The 16,797-nt window shown below is 36.9% G+C and overlaps 1 long non-coding RNA gene across 1 annotated transcript in view; it reads right to left on the bottom strand.

Annotated features, from left to right (window-relative positions):
* LOC141277454 (uncharacterized) overlaps window positions 1-16,797 on the bottom strand; it is a 326,561-nt gene that overhangs the window by 278,034 nt on the left and 31,730 nt on the right. The gene's annotated exons all lie outside the window — the stretch shown is intronic.

Here is a 16,797-nt window from a genome sequence, read left to right as displayed (position 1 = left end):
TTTCACATAAACGTCTGAGTGTCTCTGCTTCCTTTTAAAAACTGCAAGATAGGAAGACAGCTAGTTTACCACGTAAAACCGTGACAAAGTCTAATGAGGGGCAGCGGCTGCATGCTTACACGGGGCTAGTACCTTCTGGTTGCCACACTACCCATTATTTTCTCATAAATTACACCTTTCTGCTCTGCTCATTGACACTGTTTACTTGGTCTCTGTAGATATCTGAGTGTGTGACCTCTGATTTAGGGATTTCGAGCTATATGAAGCAAGTATGAGGAACCAGGCAATCATTGATGAGATGAGGTTGTATGAATGGGCTGTAGGAACCCCAATTCCCAAACGAAATATGTTTTGTTTGGGGAGAAAAAAGCCTCTTTGAAAAGAAGTATGTTCATAATAAATGCATCGCAGCTAAGCTAGATCAGTGGCTAAAAGAGCAACTCACTTTGTAAGGTTGATTCCCCAGTGTACACATCATTGCCTTGATGTGTAAGCTGAGGGCACTTATTATGAATCGCTTCCCCCTAAGTGTCTCACCCAACAGTCTTCTGTAAAGTCTTGGAAGAAGATCTTCAGAGGTACAATATAATACCTTATTTAGGAAGGATGGAACACACTACCCAAAATACAGATCAACCATTTCTGTTGGCGGCATGTAGAGCAGAGCCATGAGGAAACGGGGAACAAGAGAGGGAAAAGGGAAAATCATCAGGAATTTTTAGCAAAGACGGTGATCTTGTGAACGCCCCTGTGTTACTTAGGACAATATTGGACATTGGGTGTTGTGAAGGGAGAGAATGGTACTTGCAGACGGAGGAGATTTCTACTCTATTCCCACAAGAGAAAATATGGCAAGAAGCTTTTCATGCCTCCTTCCCCAAAGAGGAAGAGTCACTTATGTAACAGGTGTATTTAGAAGAAGACCTAGGACATGCTCAGCTTCAGGCTTCCTGGAGAGAAATGCATCTTGGTGTACTCCCCACCATGGGTTGAGTTTACAAGTTCAGACTCTGCCTTCAACAGGCAAAGCCTGGAGGAAGAAGTTCAATTCAGGGGTGAGTAACAGGATGTCCATTATCACCACACATCTAAAACTGTTCTCCCCAGTGGGCAATATTACCAGTTTTATCTCCATTTGTTTATTGCTTATGTTTCAATGCCTTACAAACATAGGAGGGGATAAAAAGGGTTATTTGTGAGAACCATAGATAATACTGAAAAAGAAGTAAGAGAATTGAAAAGTCATTTTCTTTCTTTGTCTTGTGTCTACATTTTCTCTTGGGTAACCAGAAGGTTTTCAGACAGATGGGTTCTTGGATGAGTTGACATTTAATTTCCCTTTGAACCCTGAGGTTCTACAATTGTGTAATAAGATGTACTATTGGTAATTGATATGTTTTCCAGCTCTCTCATGTACAGTGAAAAGAGATGAGGATCCATGCCACATTAACACATGAAGAGAAACAAACGAGTTGTTACCGACTCAGAGAATCTGTAAGCTTGGAAGGAGCATATAGAACCATTTAATTCTCAACCTGTTGTCAGTGTGCCCTTTCCATCTCCAACTAATAAGCCCTCCACTTATGCTTAAAAATATTCCATGATTGGAAATGTAAGACGGTTCTTTTTGAATGGCTGACTCTCAGGTTGCCAGCTACAGGTATATAGATTTTTAGCAGTCAGGAAAAAAAAAACAACATTCACATAAGAGAATGCATTGAGCTACTATAATGTACCAAATACTGTGCAATATAAAAATGAAGTCTTTGAAGTCAAGGATTTCACAATCTGTTTAAGAGATAAATAACTATATTTCACTTATGATAAGTACAAAAATGCAGTTGCTAGGGAAGCATAGAAGTGAGTGACTAAGGCTGACTAAGGGTATAAATGAAATTTCTGAAGTGGAATTTCACATCTTCTTTGTTACGCACCTAGGGTTTTCTTTTAGAAACACTTTCTCAGTTTTATTTTTTAAAGACTTTTCATAATTGCAGGTTCTCTTTCCATTCCAATCAATAATTTAATTTGAAGAAATTAAATCAATTTAAATTTAATTTAAAGAATAAACGTACAATTTTTTTTTTTTTTACAATTACACCTTAAAGAAATGGTAAGCCTCATTGAAACATGATGACTAACTATTGAGTTAATGAACTTCACAGATCTCCACTGACCTGAACACAGCACTCCACTGCAGTAGCCCAGTCCAGGTCACAACTGCAAAGTGTAATCACCAGAACTTGTACACCTTTAAAATCTTACATTTGAATACCTACTCTTTTATCATGACAACCCTTTCAGCTCTTGCTTTCTTCACCCACATTATAGCTGATCTTGGCCTCAGGAGGGGCTAGAGTCCCGAAGAAGTCCATCAGTCTACCTGCTTCCCTTCCCTCTTTTCCTGATAAATCCCAAAGGTCCATCCTTTCAGTCACAACTTCCTCACCCCTCTCCCCTTCCACCACCCCCTTCCTGAAAAACCATGGGCCTCAGCATTCCAGCCTCTCGATTTCTCTGTTCCTACACCAGGGTTGCAGAATGATACTTGAGATAATGCTACCATATGTAGGTTGGTGGCAGTAAACATTCATGCCTCAATTGTCAGTCTCAGCCCCAGAAAATCTTTATTTTTTATTAGAAATCTTTATTATTTCCTTATTAGAAAATCTTTATTTTTGGTCTTTGTCAATGTTCTCTCTCCCAATGCCTTCAATAGCTATTCCATTTTAAATAAAAATAATTGTGTCAAATAAAGTCTGGTATAAAATACTACAAAGAAAATAAATACCATAAATAGTCCCTTTCTTCATAAACCACCATTTTTAATGGGTTGATGTATTCTTTTAGGTCTCCCTCCCACACACCAGTGAATAGGGTAATTTCATGTTGTATTCATGTAGTATATGCCATTTTGTATCCTGCTTTTCCAAAAATGCTTTATCATAAGCAATTTTCCTTGTTATTTTACTACTTAAGCATGATTTTAAATGACTTCACAATGTAAAGAAGCCATACCATGGTTTTACCATCGAGTTTCTTGAAAGAGTAGATGTCACTTACTACATTACTTACGCATATACCACTCACTGCATAACACAGAGTGATAGGGCTAATGCCTGTTATTTCATGCAGTGTACTCCAACACAATCCACCAATGATCTCACATCAGTAAGGACTAGGTTCAACAAGTAGCATCAAAACATAAAATGAAAAGGCATAAATGATATAGAAATGTATTTCTTACTCAAGATATAATCTTAACATGGGGAGTCCAGGGACAGTATGGCAGCGCTGCTCCATGAAGTCTTTGGGGACACAGGCTCCCTGGATCGAGGCTCTGCTAGCAGGGCCCCCATTCACAGGACCGACCTGTAGTTCAGGATGGCGGCTCCACCTCCCGTAATCAGGTATCCATTTCAAATATCTCAAACTTCCCAAGTCTACATCTAAGTTTATTTTTTTCCTACAAATCTGTTTCTCCTCAAGTAGCTTCTATCTTTGTTATTTCCACCATAATGCTAATGAAGTCTGAACAGAGGGCCAGTATCAACTGCTCACTTCCACACTATTCCTCAGCAAATCAGTGACCAAGTTTTACAAATTACGTCTTCACTATGTCTCTAAAAATCCATCACCTCCTCTACACACTCAGAATTGTGGTCTTGGAAAGTAATTGTGATTATTACTCTGATTTAAGGATCTCGCCTTCCTAAACCATATCAAACCATATCGCCCACAGCCCGAATGATCTGAAAACAGGGTTGTTCCTGCCACTTTTTTGTTTAAAATCTTTCAGTGACTGTAATTCATCCTCAGAATAAAGTCCAAAATTATTAGCCTTGTTTAAAATGTCACTTGAAGTCAAATATCTCTTGAACTCTCCAACCTCATTCTCCATCTGTACTTTAATACCCAATATGTCCAAGTGGCCATCAAGCTTCTTCAGAGCACATCCCATTGTTATACGGGACCATTTTCTACTCCATGTTTATCTCCTGTGCCAAAGCTCCTTAGGCACATTTACCCGCCTATGTTACTCATGCTTAACCTTGAAAATACGTTAAAGATCATCTTCCTGCTGGAGCTTCCTTGGCTCAACTTCCTCCAACCAACAAAATGGGGCACTCACTCTTCTGCACTCAGTATCCTAGGTATACGTTCACAGTCACACTTGTGACATTGTATCAAGTATACCTGCTGTCATCCTGAGCCCTTTGAATGAGTGACTGCATATCTGATGTGTGACCTAATGTATGGAACATACAGATAGGCTTCATTTAGAGAGCATTTGGTGAAGACTGCCTTGGCTTACTTCTTTTTCCATTTCTCAGTGCCAAATTCTTGATTTCAATAGGTAGGGTGCATCACCAAGTAAAAGTGTGCTTTTTATAATAAAACTTTTAAAAGATTTGCCACTATAAAGACAATACAATGATTTATTGAAAATAAACAAACCTATGAAGATCTCATACAAACAGATTTCTATTATATAATTACTTATAAAAAACAGTTAAGGTTTTAACATCAAATTCTAGTTCCTTTTCACTAAAATACTGGTTACAATCATATCCAATAGTGGGACTACAAGAGCAGTTTTGGTCCGGGGTGGGCACTTCTGTGTGATGTGCATTGTTCTTGTCTCACATAATCTGGTCTGCTCAGAAGTGTTTGCTTCTATTTCAGAATCCTTATTAAATAATCACCCAGAGTTCTTGGTCTTTTTAAAATAATCCTAGAAATAGCTTTTCAGCCTCCAGGACAACTTACTGCAGCCTCAGGTGAGAGACACTGCTCTACCCACAGGATCAGAATTTTTAGTTTTGGCCTTTGCAGTCTTTCATCATCTGCTTTCTTTTATGTGCTGTGATGTTGGGAAGTGGTTTTACTCTTCTTCTAGAGATCTATATTTCCTTACCTATTAGGAGTGGGAACTGAAAATTGATCTCCCCCCTATTTACAGTCCGTGAAATTTCCCACATTCCATCATAAAAATAGTGACTCAGAACATTATTTTTTAATCACTTCCTGCCCAGTCCAGAGATTTCCAAATGGCTTTGTGTGGATGAACTGCATCAGAATTGCCTGGGAAGTATATTAAAATAACAGATTCCTAGGCTCCGACCCAATCGTTCACGAGAATTTCCAGGGCTGAGGCCCTTTAATACGTGTTTTAAACAGGAACAAAGGCAATTCTTATTCCAGCCCAGTTTGGGAATTTGTAAGACCACAATTGACTATCATATACCTAAAGTCAGCAGGTACTATTTTCTGAATAAAAACAAACAGACAAACCATGAATGGGTGACATTCATAAACATTAAAAAGACATAAAGAACCCTTTGAGCTTTCCAGACAAGTGAAAAGCTACCATCTGTCTGAGAAAGTAAGGCAGCCTCCACTTCTGCATGCAGGTTGACAGCTGTCCATCCTGGCGGGCCAGCGCCTCTGCAGTGATAACCAGAAAAAGTCATACACATTCCCACACTTCACATTTTAAGGCATAAGAGAGCTATGAAAGCAGTGAGGATCTAAAACTCCAAGGGATGGACTATTTCCAAGGCGACCTGATCACCTCTCTTTATCTAGGAGCATTTGCCAGTTCTGGGCATGGGCTGGCAATAGCACTTGCTGAGACTCTCTTTTGGGGAATGAAAAATCAGTACAATTTTGGAGAGATTATGTGGTGGGCTAAATTTGGAAATTTGAAGGAACAAAAATGCCTGACCAGTTTTCCCTATGAGACGCTTGCTGAATCCTGGTGGTGTGAGGATGGCTTCCCTGGTGAATTCTTCTGAATATTTAAGGAATAAGTTATACCAATCTTGTACAAACTCTTCCAGAAAAATTTTAAAAAGAGTGAATACTCCGCCTCTATTTATAAGGTTAACATAATGTTGATTCTAAAATTTTTAAAAGAACATTACAAGAAAGGAAAATTACAAATCAGTATCTCACATAATTATGGATGCAAAAATCTTTAACAAATACTAGCAAATTAAACCCAAGGATATATAAATATATTTTTAAAAGATAATACACCATTACCAACTTGTGTATTCTAAGAGTGCAAGGTTGTCTTAAAGTTCAAAAATTGATCCGTTTAATTTACTGCATTAACAGAACAAATGAGATAATCATAGGATCATCCAGATAAATGAAGGAAGAAAAACTAACAAAATTCAAAATCTACCATAATTTAAAAAAAAAAAACTGAATACACATAATGTGGGCTCTTCTCTGCATGTATATTTCAATAAAAAGTTAAATAAATGAAACAATCTAAGGCAGCCTAAAAGACTCAAGAACTCTAAGCTAAAAGTCATGCCAAAGCTCCATGTATGAATATCTAGTGTTGGGAGTATTCGTAAATGTTTAAGTACCTATGAAATGAATGAACAATTTTGTAGTCAATTAGTCAAACAAAAATTTATGGAAAACATACTGTACAAATGCTATGATGGATGTCAAAATGAATTGACTAAAACCCCGTTACTCCAGTGGTTTGCAATATACAAGATAATAGAATTATTAAAAGGTCCAATATAATAAATGTCATACGATATATACAAATAAATTGCTAAAGAATAATATCCAGTTGAGGGTGGGAAGAAAGAAAGCCCATAGGAGGATGGTATTGAAACAAACCCTGAAAGTTAAGTAAAATTTCATCTGCTGAAGATGAAGCCAAGGTAAAGTAGTATTCCAAGGCTATTTGTTTAAATTCTCATTTTCACTTTATATTCAAAGAGATGATAGTTCATAAAATAACACATTGTTTTTGCTTCAATTCCCTTCTAGGTTAGGTGAATGCAACTCCCCACCCCCATCACAATAACACTTTTTTGCTGTTGTTAGAATGCTTCTCATTCTGGCCTCATATTTTTGTGCACATTTCAGCATTGTATTTTTTGCCATTGACCTCCATCCTAGTATTTTCAAGGTTATTTTGAATGTTTTTTCTTATCTTTCATATTGTTAGCACTAGTTGCAATTTATACCCAGGCAGTATGATTGTATAAACTGACTATACAAGATCAATTTCATTGTTTTAACCCTCTTAGTGATTGGCCATGTAGGAATTGACTGAGTTGAAAGTGTAAGGATTCAGTAATATTGATCACTGTAAGAGTCAAAATAGATCATATATAAAGGTTTATATATTTTGATTATTTAGCTTTGGTGTTAAATGTAATCACAAACATACTTTGCTCTATCTGAGACAAAGTCCATTCTCTATGAACTTCCCACATGCTGGGATATTTCTTTATCGATAATGAATGAGAGATATTTATGCCTAATCCACAGCTATTTGCCCTCAAATCCATTGTTTGTGCCTCCTCTGCTTTACTCTGTATTGCAAAAAAAAAAAAAAAAAAAAAATGCAGAAAGCCTATTCCAGCTGTTTTTAGTCAGTGGGATGCCCTGGTAAAAGACTGAAATGCGGTAAGTAGAGAATCCCAGGTCCATCCCCCCCACCCTGCAATGCTTTCTCCTTCAAGCAGCATCTTTAGAAGCAGCTGCAAGTGACATCAGCAAGATGACTGAATAAGACATCCTTCACTGTAGCCCCCTCTCAACAACAACTGTCCTCCATCCGTGGACAAAAGTGCCTTTGTGGGAGCTGTGTGACCCGACACCTTATGCCAAGGGACCCAGGAGGAGTCTCACCCACTCATGGGTCAGGTAACAGGCATACAGACCTCAGTTCCAGCTGAGGACCCTGAAGTGGCCCATGAATTGGCTCTAGCCCCTCACAGCCACAGTGTGGGAGCCCCTCGAGAACACTGATTTAAATAGTCACCCATGGATAAGAACCTTAATGGAAGTCCAGGAGTCTAGGGGAAATGAGCAGCATGCCCTTGGAGCAAAAATAAAATCCAAACTTGGACTCAATGAAGAGGGTAGAAGGAACAGTTAACTGCATAACCCCTCCCGCAAGGTAGCACAGTTCAGTAGCAAGACAGCCCTTCTAGGACAGTGATTTCTCCTAGAAAAGTGAGAGCATATAGTGAGTGTCTAGCTTCCCCAGCTGTGTGTGGCTCTGCCAAAGAATCCCATTTATCTCTGACCCTATCCAGAGTCACTGAGTCAAAAGCTGCATAACTAGGGGGTGGTGATTCAGATGGGGGGACAGCAGCCAGGGCCCAGAACATATCAATGGGATGCAAACCCCACTAACGGCATGACAGACTCCATTGGGAAGCCTGCTCACAAGCTGCTGAGGTACCTCATGCTAGATCCCCTTAACTGGCTCACAGGCACCCCCAGCACTCTGTGAGCCTCAGCCACACACCCCTCTACCTCATGGCTGGCCCCCTGTGCATGCTCCCCATAATGGCAAAGGAAAGCTTTGGCAGAAGACTAGTAAGTGCATGTAGAAAGATGGCCCAAATCAGCATGACAGGGAGACATCTCAAATTTCAGTATTTAGCACCACTTTGGGGAAAGCATGAGAGAGGCTTATCAGCACATGGCCTGATGCACTGCAGAGTCTAGAGAAAGCGTACAAGCTTAAGAAATCTTCCACAAAGGGAGCAAGAAGTGGGGAGCAGGCATAACCAAAGAAGGTCTGAGAAAGCCTAAGAATCCCCAGCAGGGCTGAAAGTATTCTCTCCCAAAATCATTCAGCAAAGACTGGAGGAGGTGACTGTTACTTCAAATGTGAAGACAGCAATGCAAGACTTTGAAAAAAATCAAGGAAAAAGGACACCACCAAAAGATCACAATAACGTTTCAGTAACCAATCTCAAAAACATGGATATCTGATTTACCCAATGAAGAAATCAAAATAGCTATTTTTAAAAAAGCTGAATGACCTACAAAATAACACAAAAAGGCAATTCAATAAAATCAAGAAAACAATGCATAAACAAAATGAGAAATTTAACAAAGAGATCATAGTCATAAATAAGACCCAAACAAAAATTCTAGAGCTGAAGAATACAATGGATAAAATAAAAATGCAAAAAAGAGCATCAATAATAGAATAAATCAAGGAGAATAAAGAATCTATGAATTAGAAGACAGGATCTTTGAAATAACCCAGTCAGAGGAAAACAAAACAGGCAGACAAAAAAAAAAAAAAAAAAAAAGAGTGAAGAAAGCCTACATGAACTGTGGGATAGTATCAAGAGAAGCAATCAGCAAATTACTGGAATCTCAGAAGGAGAGGAGAGAGAGAAAGGAGAAAAAAGTTTATTTGAAGAACTAATGGCTGAAAATTTCCCAAATGTGGGGAGATTAGGCCATCCACATTCCTGAAGCTTATAGGTTCTCCCCACTGAATTCAATTTAAAAAGATCTTCTCCAAAAACATTACAATGAAACTGCCAAAAATCAAAGGCAAAGAAAGAATATTAAAGGCAACAAGAGAAAAGAAGCTTATCACTTACAAGAAAGCCTCCAGAGGTTGTCAGCACATTTTCTCAGCAGAAAATTTACCAGCCAGAAGAGAGTAGGATGATATATTCAAAGCGCTGAAAGAAAAAAAAAACCTGCTGACCCAGAAAACTTTTTCAGGCAAAGTTCTCCTTCAGAAATTAAAGAGATATAAAGACATTCCCAGACAAACACAAGCTGAGGGAGTTCATCACAACTGTACCTACCTTACAAGAAATGCTGCAATTATCAATATAAAAGTATATAAAAACATACAGTATACTGAAAGGTAAGTAGGTAGTCAAGTTCGGAATACTCTAATACTGTCATATGGTAGTGTGTTAACCACATAACTCTAGCAGAAAGATTAGAGGACCAAAATATTAAAAATAACTATAGCTACAGTAATTTGTTAGTGGATACACAATATAAAAAGAAGTAAACTGTGATATTAAAAACATAAAAGGGTGGAGTAGAAGGGCAGAGATTTTGTATTTGACTGAAGTTAAGTTGTTGGCATAAAATAGACTCATATCTATAAAATGTTTTATGTAAGCCTCATGGTAACAACAAAGCAAGAAACTACAGTAGATACACAAAAGATAAAGAGAAGGGAATCAAAGCATGCCACTCTGGAAAATCATGAAGTCAGAAAGGAAGGCAGCAAGAGAGGAAAAATGAAGTGAGGGAACCACAAAACAGCCAGAAAATAATTAATAAGATGGCATTAGTAAGTCCTTACCTATCAATAATTACAGTAAATGTAAATAGATTAAATTCTCCAATCAAAAGGTATACTGTGGGCAAATGAATAAAAAGAACAAGACTCAACCATGTACTGCCTACAAGAGATTGATCTCAGGTTTAGGGACACACATAGGCTCAGAGTGAAGGGATGGAAAAGATATTCCATGCAAGTAGAAACCAAAGGAATTAGGGGTAACTATACTTATATCACACAAAATAGTCTTTAACTGAAAATCTGTAAAAGAGACAAAGAGGCTCATTATACAATAATAAAGGGGTCAATTCATCAAGGGGATAAAGCAGTCATAACTATGTTTGTACCCAACGTTGGACCATCTAAATATATCAAACAAATACTAACAGATATGAAGGAAGAAGCACACAAAAATATAATAAGGGAATTCAGTACCCCACTTTCAACAATGGATAGATCATCCAGATAGAAAGTCAATACGAAAACCTTGGACTTCAACTATACTTTAGATCAAATGGATCTAACAGACATATGTAGAACATTCCATCCAATAGCAGCAGAATACACATTCTTTTCAAGTGTACATGGAACATTCTCCCAGTTAAATCATATGTTAGGCAAGTCACAGCAAATTTTGGAAGACTGAAATCATACAAAGCATCTTTTCCAACCAAAATGGAGTGAACTAGTAATTGATAAAGGAGGAAAAGTGGATAATTCACAAATATGTAAAATTAAACAACACACTTTTGAACAACTAATGGGTCACAGAAGAAATCAAAAAGGAAATAAGAAAATATTCTGAAACAAATGAAAATGGAAACACAACATTCCAAATTTCTACAATGCAGCAAAATCAGTTCTAAGAAGGAAGTTCATAATAATAAACATCTTCATTAAGAAAAAAGAAAGATCTCAAGTAAACAACCTAACTTTATACCTCAAAGAACTAGAAAAAGAAGACAAACTAAGCCCAAAATTAGTAGAAGGAAGGGAACAACAAAGACATGGTGGAAATAAACAAAATAGATGCTAGAAAGACAATAGAATCAATGAAACTAAATTATGTTTTTTGAAAACATAAACAAAATAGGCAAAACTTTTCCTAGACTTAACACAAGAAAAGAAAGAGAACTCAAATAAATAATAAAACTAGAAATGAAAGAGGAGACATTACAACCGATACCATATAAATACAAAGGTTCATAAGAGACTACTATGAACACTTATATGCCAACAAATCGTACAACCTACAAAAATTGGATAAATTTCTAAGACTGAATCATGAAGAATTAGAAATTCTGAACAGCCCAATTAGTAGGAAGAAGATTTAATCAGTAGTCAAAAATCTCCCAACAAATAAGTGTCCAGGACCAGATGGCCTTACTGCTAAATTCTACCAAACATTTACAAAATAATTAATGCCTATCCTTATCAAGCTCTTCCATAAAAGAGAAGATTAGGCAACACTCCCAAACTCACTTTACAAGGGCAGCATTACCGTGAAATGAAAATCAGACAAGGACACCACAAGAAAAGAAAATTACAGGCCAATATCCCTAAAGAACATAGGTGAAAAAACTCCTCAAGAAAAAAACTAACAAACAAACACAGCAATACCTTAAAAGGATCATATATCATGATTAAGAGGAATTTCTTCCAGGGATGAAATGGTTCAACATCCACAAATCAATTAATGTGATACACCATATTAACAAAATAAAGAATAAAAATCATAAGATAATCTCAATAGATGCAGAAAAAGCATTTGACAAAATTCAACATCCTTTCATGATAAAAACTCTCAACAAGCTGGTTATAGAGGATATGTATGTCAACATAATAAGGCCATATATGATGAGCCCAGAGATAACATCATACTCAACAGTGAAAAGCAGAAAGCTTCTTCTCTAAGATCAGGAGCAAGACAAGGATGCCCGCTCTTGCCACTTTTTTTTTTTTTTAACACAGTACTGGAATTCTTAGCTTATGAAATTAGGCAGGAAAAAGAAATAAAAGGCATCCAAATAGGAAATAAAGAATTAAAGCTCTCTTTATGTGCAGATGATATATATATATATATATATATATATATACCCCTAAAGACTCCTCCAAAAAACTATTTAATAACATTTTTCAGTAAATAAAAGAATTCAGTAAAGTTTCAGGATACAAAATCAATATACAAAACTCAGTTGCATTTCTATACACTAATAATAAGCTATCAGAAAGATAAATTAAGAAAACAGTATCAAAAAGAATAAAATACCTAAGAATAAATTGAACCAAGCAGGTGAAAAATCTGTACACTGAAAACTATAAGACTTGATAAAAGAAACTGAAGAAAACACAAATATATGGAAATATATTCTGTGATCATGGACTGGAAGAATTAAATTGTTAAAGTGCCCACACTAACAAAAGCCATATATAGATTCAACACAATCCTTACCAAAATTCCTATGTCATTTTTTACAGAAATAGAAAAAAATCCTTAAATTTGTATGGAACCACAGAAGACCCTGAATAGCCAAAACAATCCTGAGACAGAAGAACAAAGCTGTGGAACAAATCACACTTCCTGATTTCAAGCTATATTACAAAGCTACAGTAATCAAAACAGTATGGTACTGGCACAAAAACAGACGCATAGACCAATGGAACAGAATCCAGAGTCCAGAAATAAACCCTCACATATATGGTCATGTAATATATGACAAGGAAGCCAAGAATACCAAATATGGAAAAGACAGTCTCTTTAATAAATGGTGTTAGGAAGATTGGATAATCATATGCAGAAGAATTAAATCAGATTCTTCTCTTATACCACTCACAAAAACTAACTAGAAATGGATTGAAAACTTAAACATAAGATCTGAAACCATAAAACTCCTAGAAGAAAACATAGAGAAAATCCTTTTCCTCACCAAAAAAAAAAAAAGAGAGAGAGAGAGAAAGAGATAAGAAGTGTTGGTGAGGATGTGGAGAAAAGACAACCCTGTGCACTGTTGGTGGGAATGTAAACTGGTGCAGCCACTGTGGAAAAGAGTATGCAGGTTCCTCAAAAAATTAAAATAGAGCTACCACATGATCTAGCAATCCCACTTCTGGGTATTTATCCAAAGGAACTGAAATCAGAATCTCAAAAAGATTTCTATACTCCCAGGTCCACTGCAGCATTATTCACTATAGCCAACACATGGAAATAACCTAAGTGTCCATCAACAGAAGAATGGATAAAGAAGATGTGATATATATCTATATCTTTATCTATATCTATATTTATATCAGTATATAGAGAGATACTATATACAATGGAATATTATTCAGCCATAAGAAATAAGGAAATTTTGCCATTTGTGAAAATATTGAGGGAATTTGAGGGCATTATACTAACTGAAAGAAGTCAGACACTGAAAAACAAATACCGTATAATCTCACTTATATGCGGAATCTATAAAAGCTGAACTCATAGAAACATATAGTAGAATGGTGGCTTCCAGGGGCTGGAGGTTGGGAGATATGAGGAGATATCTGTCAAACGGTACAAACTTCCAGTTCTAAGATGAATAAGTTTTACAGATCTAATGTACAGCATGGTGCCTATAGTTAACAACACCGTATTATACACTTGAAAGTTTCTAAGACAGTAGATCTTAAATGTTCTCACCATTTTAAAAAATGGTAATTACGTGAAGTGATGGAGGTGTTAACTAACCCTATTGTGGTAATCATTTCACAATATGTAAGTGTATCAAATCGTCGCATTGTACGCCTATCCTTACACAATGTTATATGTAAATTACATCTCAGTAGAATTGGGAAAATAAAAGGAACTTCATCTCTTTCGTTGTTCTAACTCTACCTAACATAATCATCATGGTTGTGGCTTCTGCTGGGACCTCCTGATTCTTGGCTCCAATGATGATGCCTCCTACCTCTGTTCCCCTTGACTTCCTTCTGAGTGGCCTTCCTAACAGTTTCTGTCTTTTCAGTTCTTCTATCCTATCTACATAACCAATTCTCTGCATTTAAGTTTTTCTCTTCTAAATACTTGAACTACTGTTTGATAAATAGATCCTGACTAGTGTAACTCTCCATGTTTCAAATTACAAATTTACAAGCTTCTTTTACTCACACAAGCCTAAGTTGATTATTTCATTAATATCACAAGGAGTAGGAGGCCAATACTCTTATTTGACACAATCAACAGATAGTGACTCTGAAAATTACTCTGTTAGTTAAAGTAGCCAGAGAAGCTCAAAATCGCTTAGCATGCACTAGCGTGTCATCACATACATCTACCAAACTCGAAACGAGATAGAGAAAAACATGTGGTATTACTTCCCTTTAATAGATACAAAAACTAAGTCACAACAAGGCATCATATTCATAGGCGCTTACGGTCTAGGGAAGCTCAAAGTGATCATCTTGACCAGGGTCCTCGACTCAGGGTAATGCATGGGTGCTGTTTTGGCACTTAATCTAAAACATGCTGAGAATTCTCATCCTCATATTCTATAAATGCATAAACTGAGACTCAAAAAGGTGAGAAGGCTTGTCTGTGGCCAAAGGGTTGGCTCAAAACACTTGTGACTCTTGCCTTCCAAAACCATACTCCCATCAAAGCAAGCCTTCAAAACTACTTTTTTACTTACCTCCAATATCCTTATTCTTATCCTAAAACCAAAGAGAATTAAGTTATTGTTGTGATCATTCACATTAGGTTTTAATTTTATAATGGCAAGATCTGTGTTTTATATGATTCATAATCCTTGCAGGTCCCAGAACAAGGCTTTCAATTTCAGCCAATGCATAGTTATTAATTTTCTACTACATTCAAGACAACATTCTATGTACTTCTATAGCCAACCAAGATTTAAATCAGATTCCATACTATATACTGCATTCAGCTATATGAATAGACAAGTTGGGCTAACAGATCAAATAGATAAAAGCATTTATCATGTGTTCATTTAACAAATATATTTGGAGCACCAACAATAAAACAGGCAGTGTTTTGTGTACTGATGATATAGCAGTGAGTAAGATAGGCATGGTCCCTGCCTTCCCAGAGCTTTTAAATTAGCGGAGGAATAAGACATAAATAAACAACAAATAATTTCAGGGTGAAATATATACTGTGAATTACACAAACGTAATTGATGTTGTTATAAAGGATAGAGGGTTGTGGGAATGTTGTGTACAGTTTTACACAACACAACCCTAGGAGGCACCATTCATGTCATGGCAGAGCAGATTTGTATATTTATTGCAAAAATGTTCCGGCAGAGAGCAGTAAAATGTCTTGTTCAAGTAAATTGGTATATTAAGATCATTTTCTCACAATGTAAGTAAAAAGTCTTAAGGAAGGACTGCTTTTTGCCAGTTTGCCCAAAGACACCATGTGGATGAGCGAAGGCCCTCGAAAGGGGAGGTGACTGTGAAAAGAAAGTCAGATAACACCACTTGATGAAGTGACATTTAAGTTGAGGATAAATAAGAGCCAGTCATTTGTAGAATAAGAACACTCCGGGAAGGAGGAAAAGCCTATGCTTGACATTATCCATTCTTATTTTTGGCTTGTTTGTTTTGACATTTCACGCTTGCAATTAAAACTCATGAAGCTATGCAGCTGGAAAAAAAACAACTCATGAAGCTCTTTGTAGGGAACACCAGTTTCATCGGCAGGGTCTGTGTTTTGCATGGTTTGTTTTTCCACTGGTGATGGCCTTGCCTCCTGGCTTTCTCCTTTAAGCATGCTTTTCCAGAGCTTTTGGCTGAGGTTAGGAATGTAATCTTTGGTCACATAACTTCGCTGGCTGACCTCATATGAACCAAGGACATAGGAAAATCACAGTAGCCAAAAATTAAGTCATTTTCATGACAATTACTACCACTCGTTGAGCATTTACTAAAAACAAGGCAATATATTAAACTGAGCAATTAATCTGATGTAATCAGTCACCACCAAGGAAACTACCACTGCTATGTATTCATTCCTTCCATCCTCCTTCCTTCTATGTACAAGGTACTCTGCCTTTTAACTCTAAAAGAGTTAAAGTACCTATAACTTAACATTATGATAATAATAACTGCTAACCTTTGTAGAGTGTTTATTAAATGGCAAGTACTATGCTTAGAGCTTTACTAACTTTAGCTCACTTAAACCTCAAAACATAGACTAGACATTATTTTACCCAATTTACAGAGGAATCTGAGGCTTAGCCTGTCTCAGATCTGTTGAGTTGGAATTTTCCCCAAGTAGCCTGACTCCAGAATTCATGCTGTAAATTCTTAATATGGCGCATGGTTTATAGAAAGACTTTAATAAGGTTTGGTATGACTGGAGGCAGAAGAGCAAGTGTAAAGAGGACACACTCTGTAGGTGGAGGAGATTCCTACCTCCCATGCGGCTCTAATAAGTAACCCTGCCTGAGAGAAGCTATTCCAAATCAACAAGTTCTCCTTAGAGAAAAACGCCAGCCTACATCAGCCATCATGGGAATTTATTGTGCTGCATGCTTCATAGGTTTTCTGACCTCCATTCTTTCAAAAAGAAGTCATCACCTTCCTCAGTGTACTTCTCAGGCACAATTCATTCTCCCAAAAATATGTGATTTCAAGGAGAAGGAGTTACAGATCATGCCTAAAATTGTCTTCATTCATCCAGGTCCTCTCTCCCAAGAGGCTCC

The sequence above is a fragment of the Tursiops truncatus genome, chromosome 21 (genome assembly GCF_011762595.2).
Source record: "Tursiops truncatus isolate mTurTru1 chromosome 21, mTurTru1.mat.Y, whole genome shotgun sequence".
NCBI lineage: Eukaryota > Metazoa > Chordata > Mammalia > Artiodactyla > Delphinidae > Tursiops > Tursiops truncatus.
This window is presented reverse-complemented; position numbering and strand designations above follow the sequence as displayed.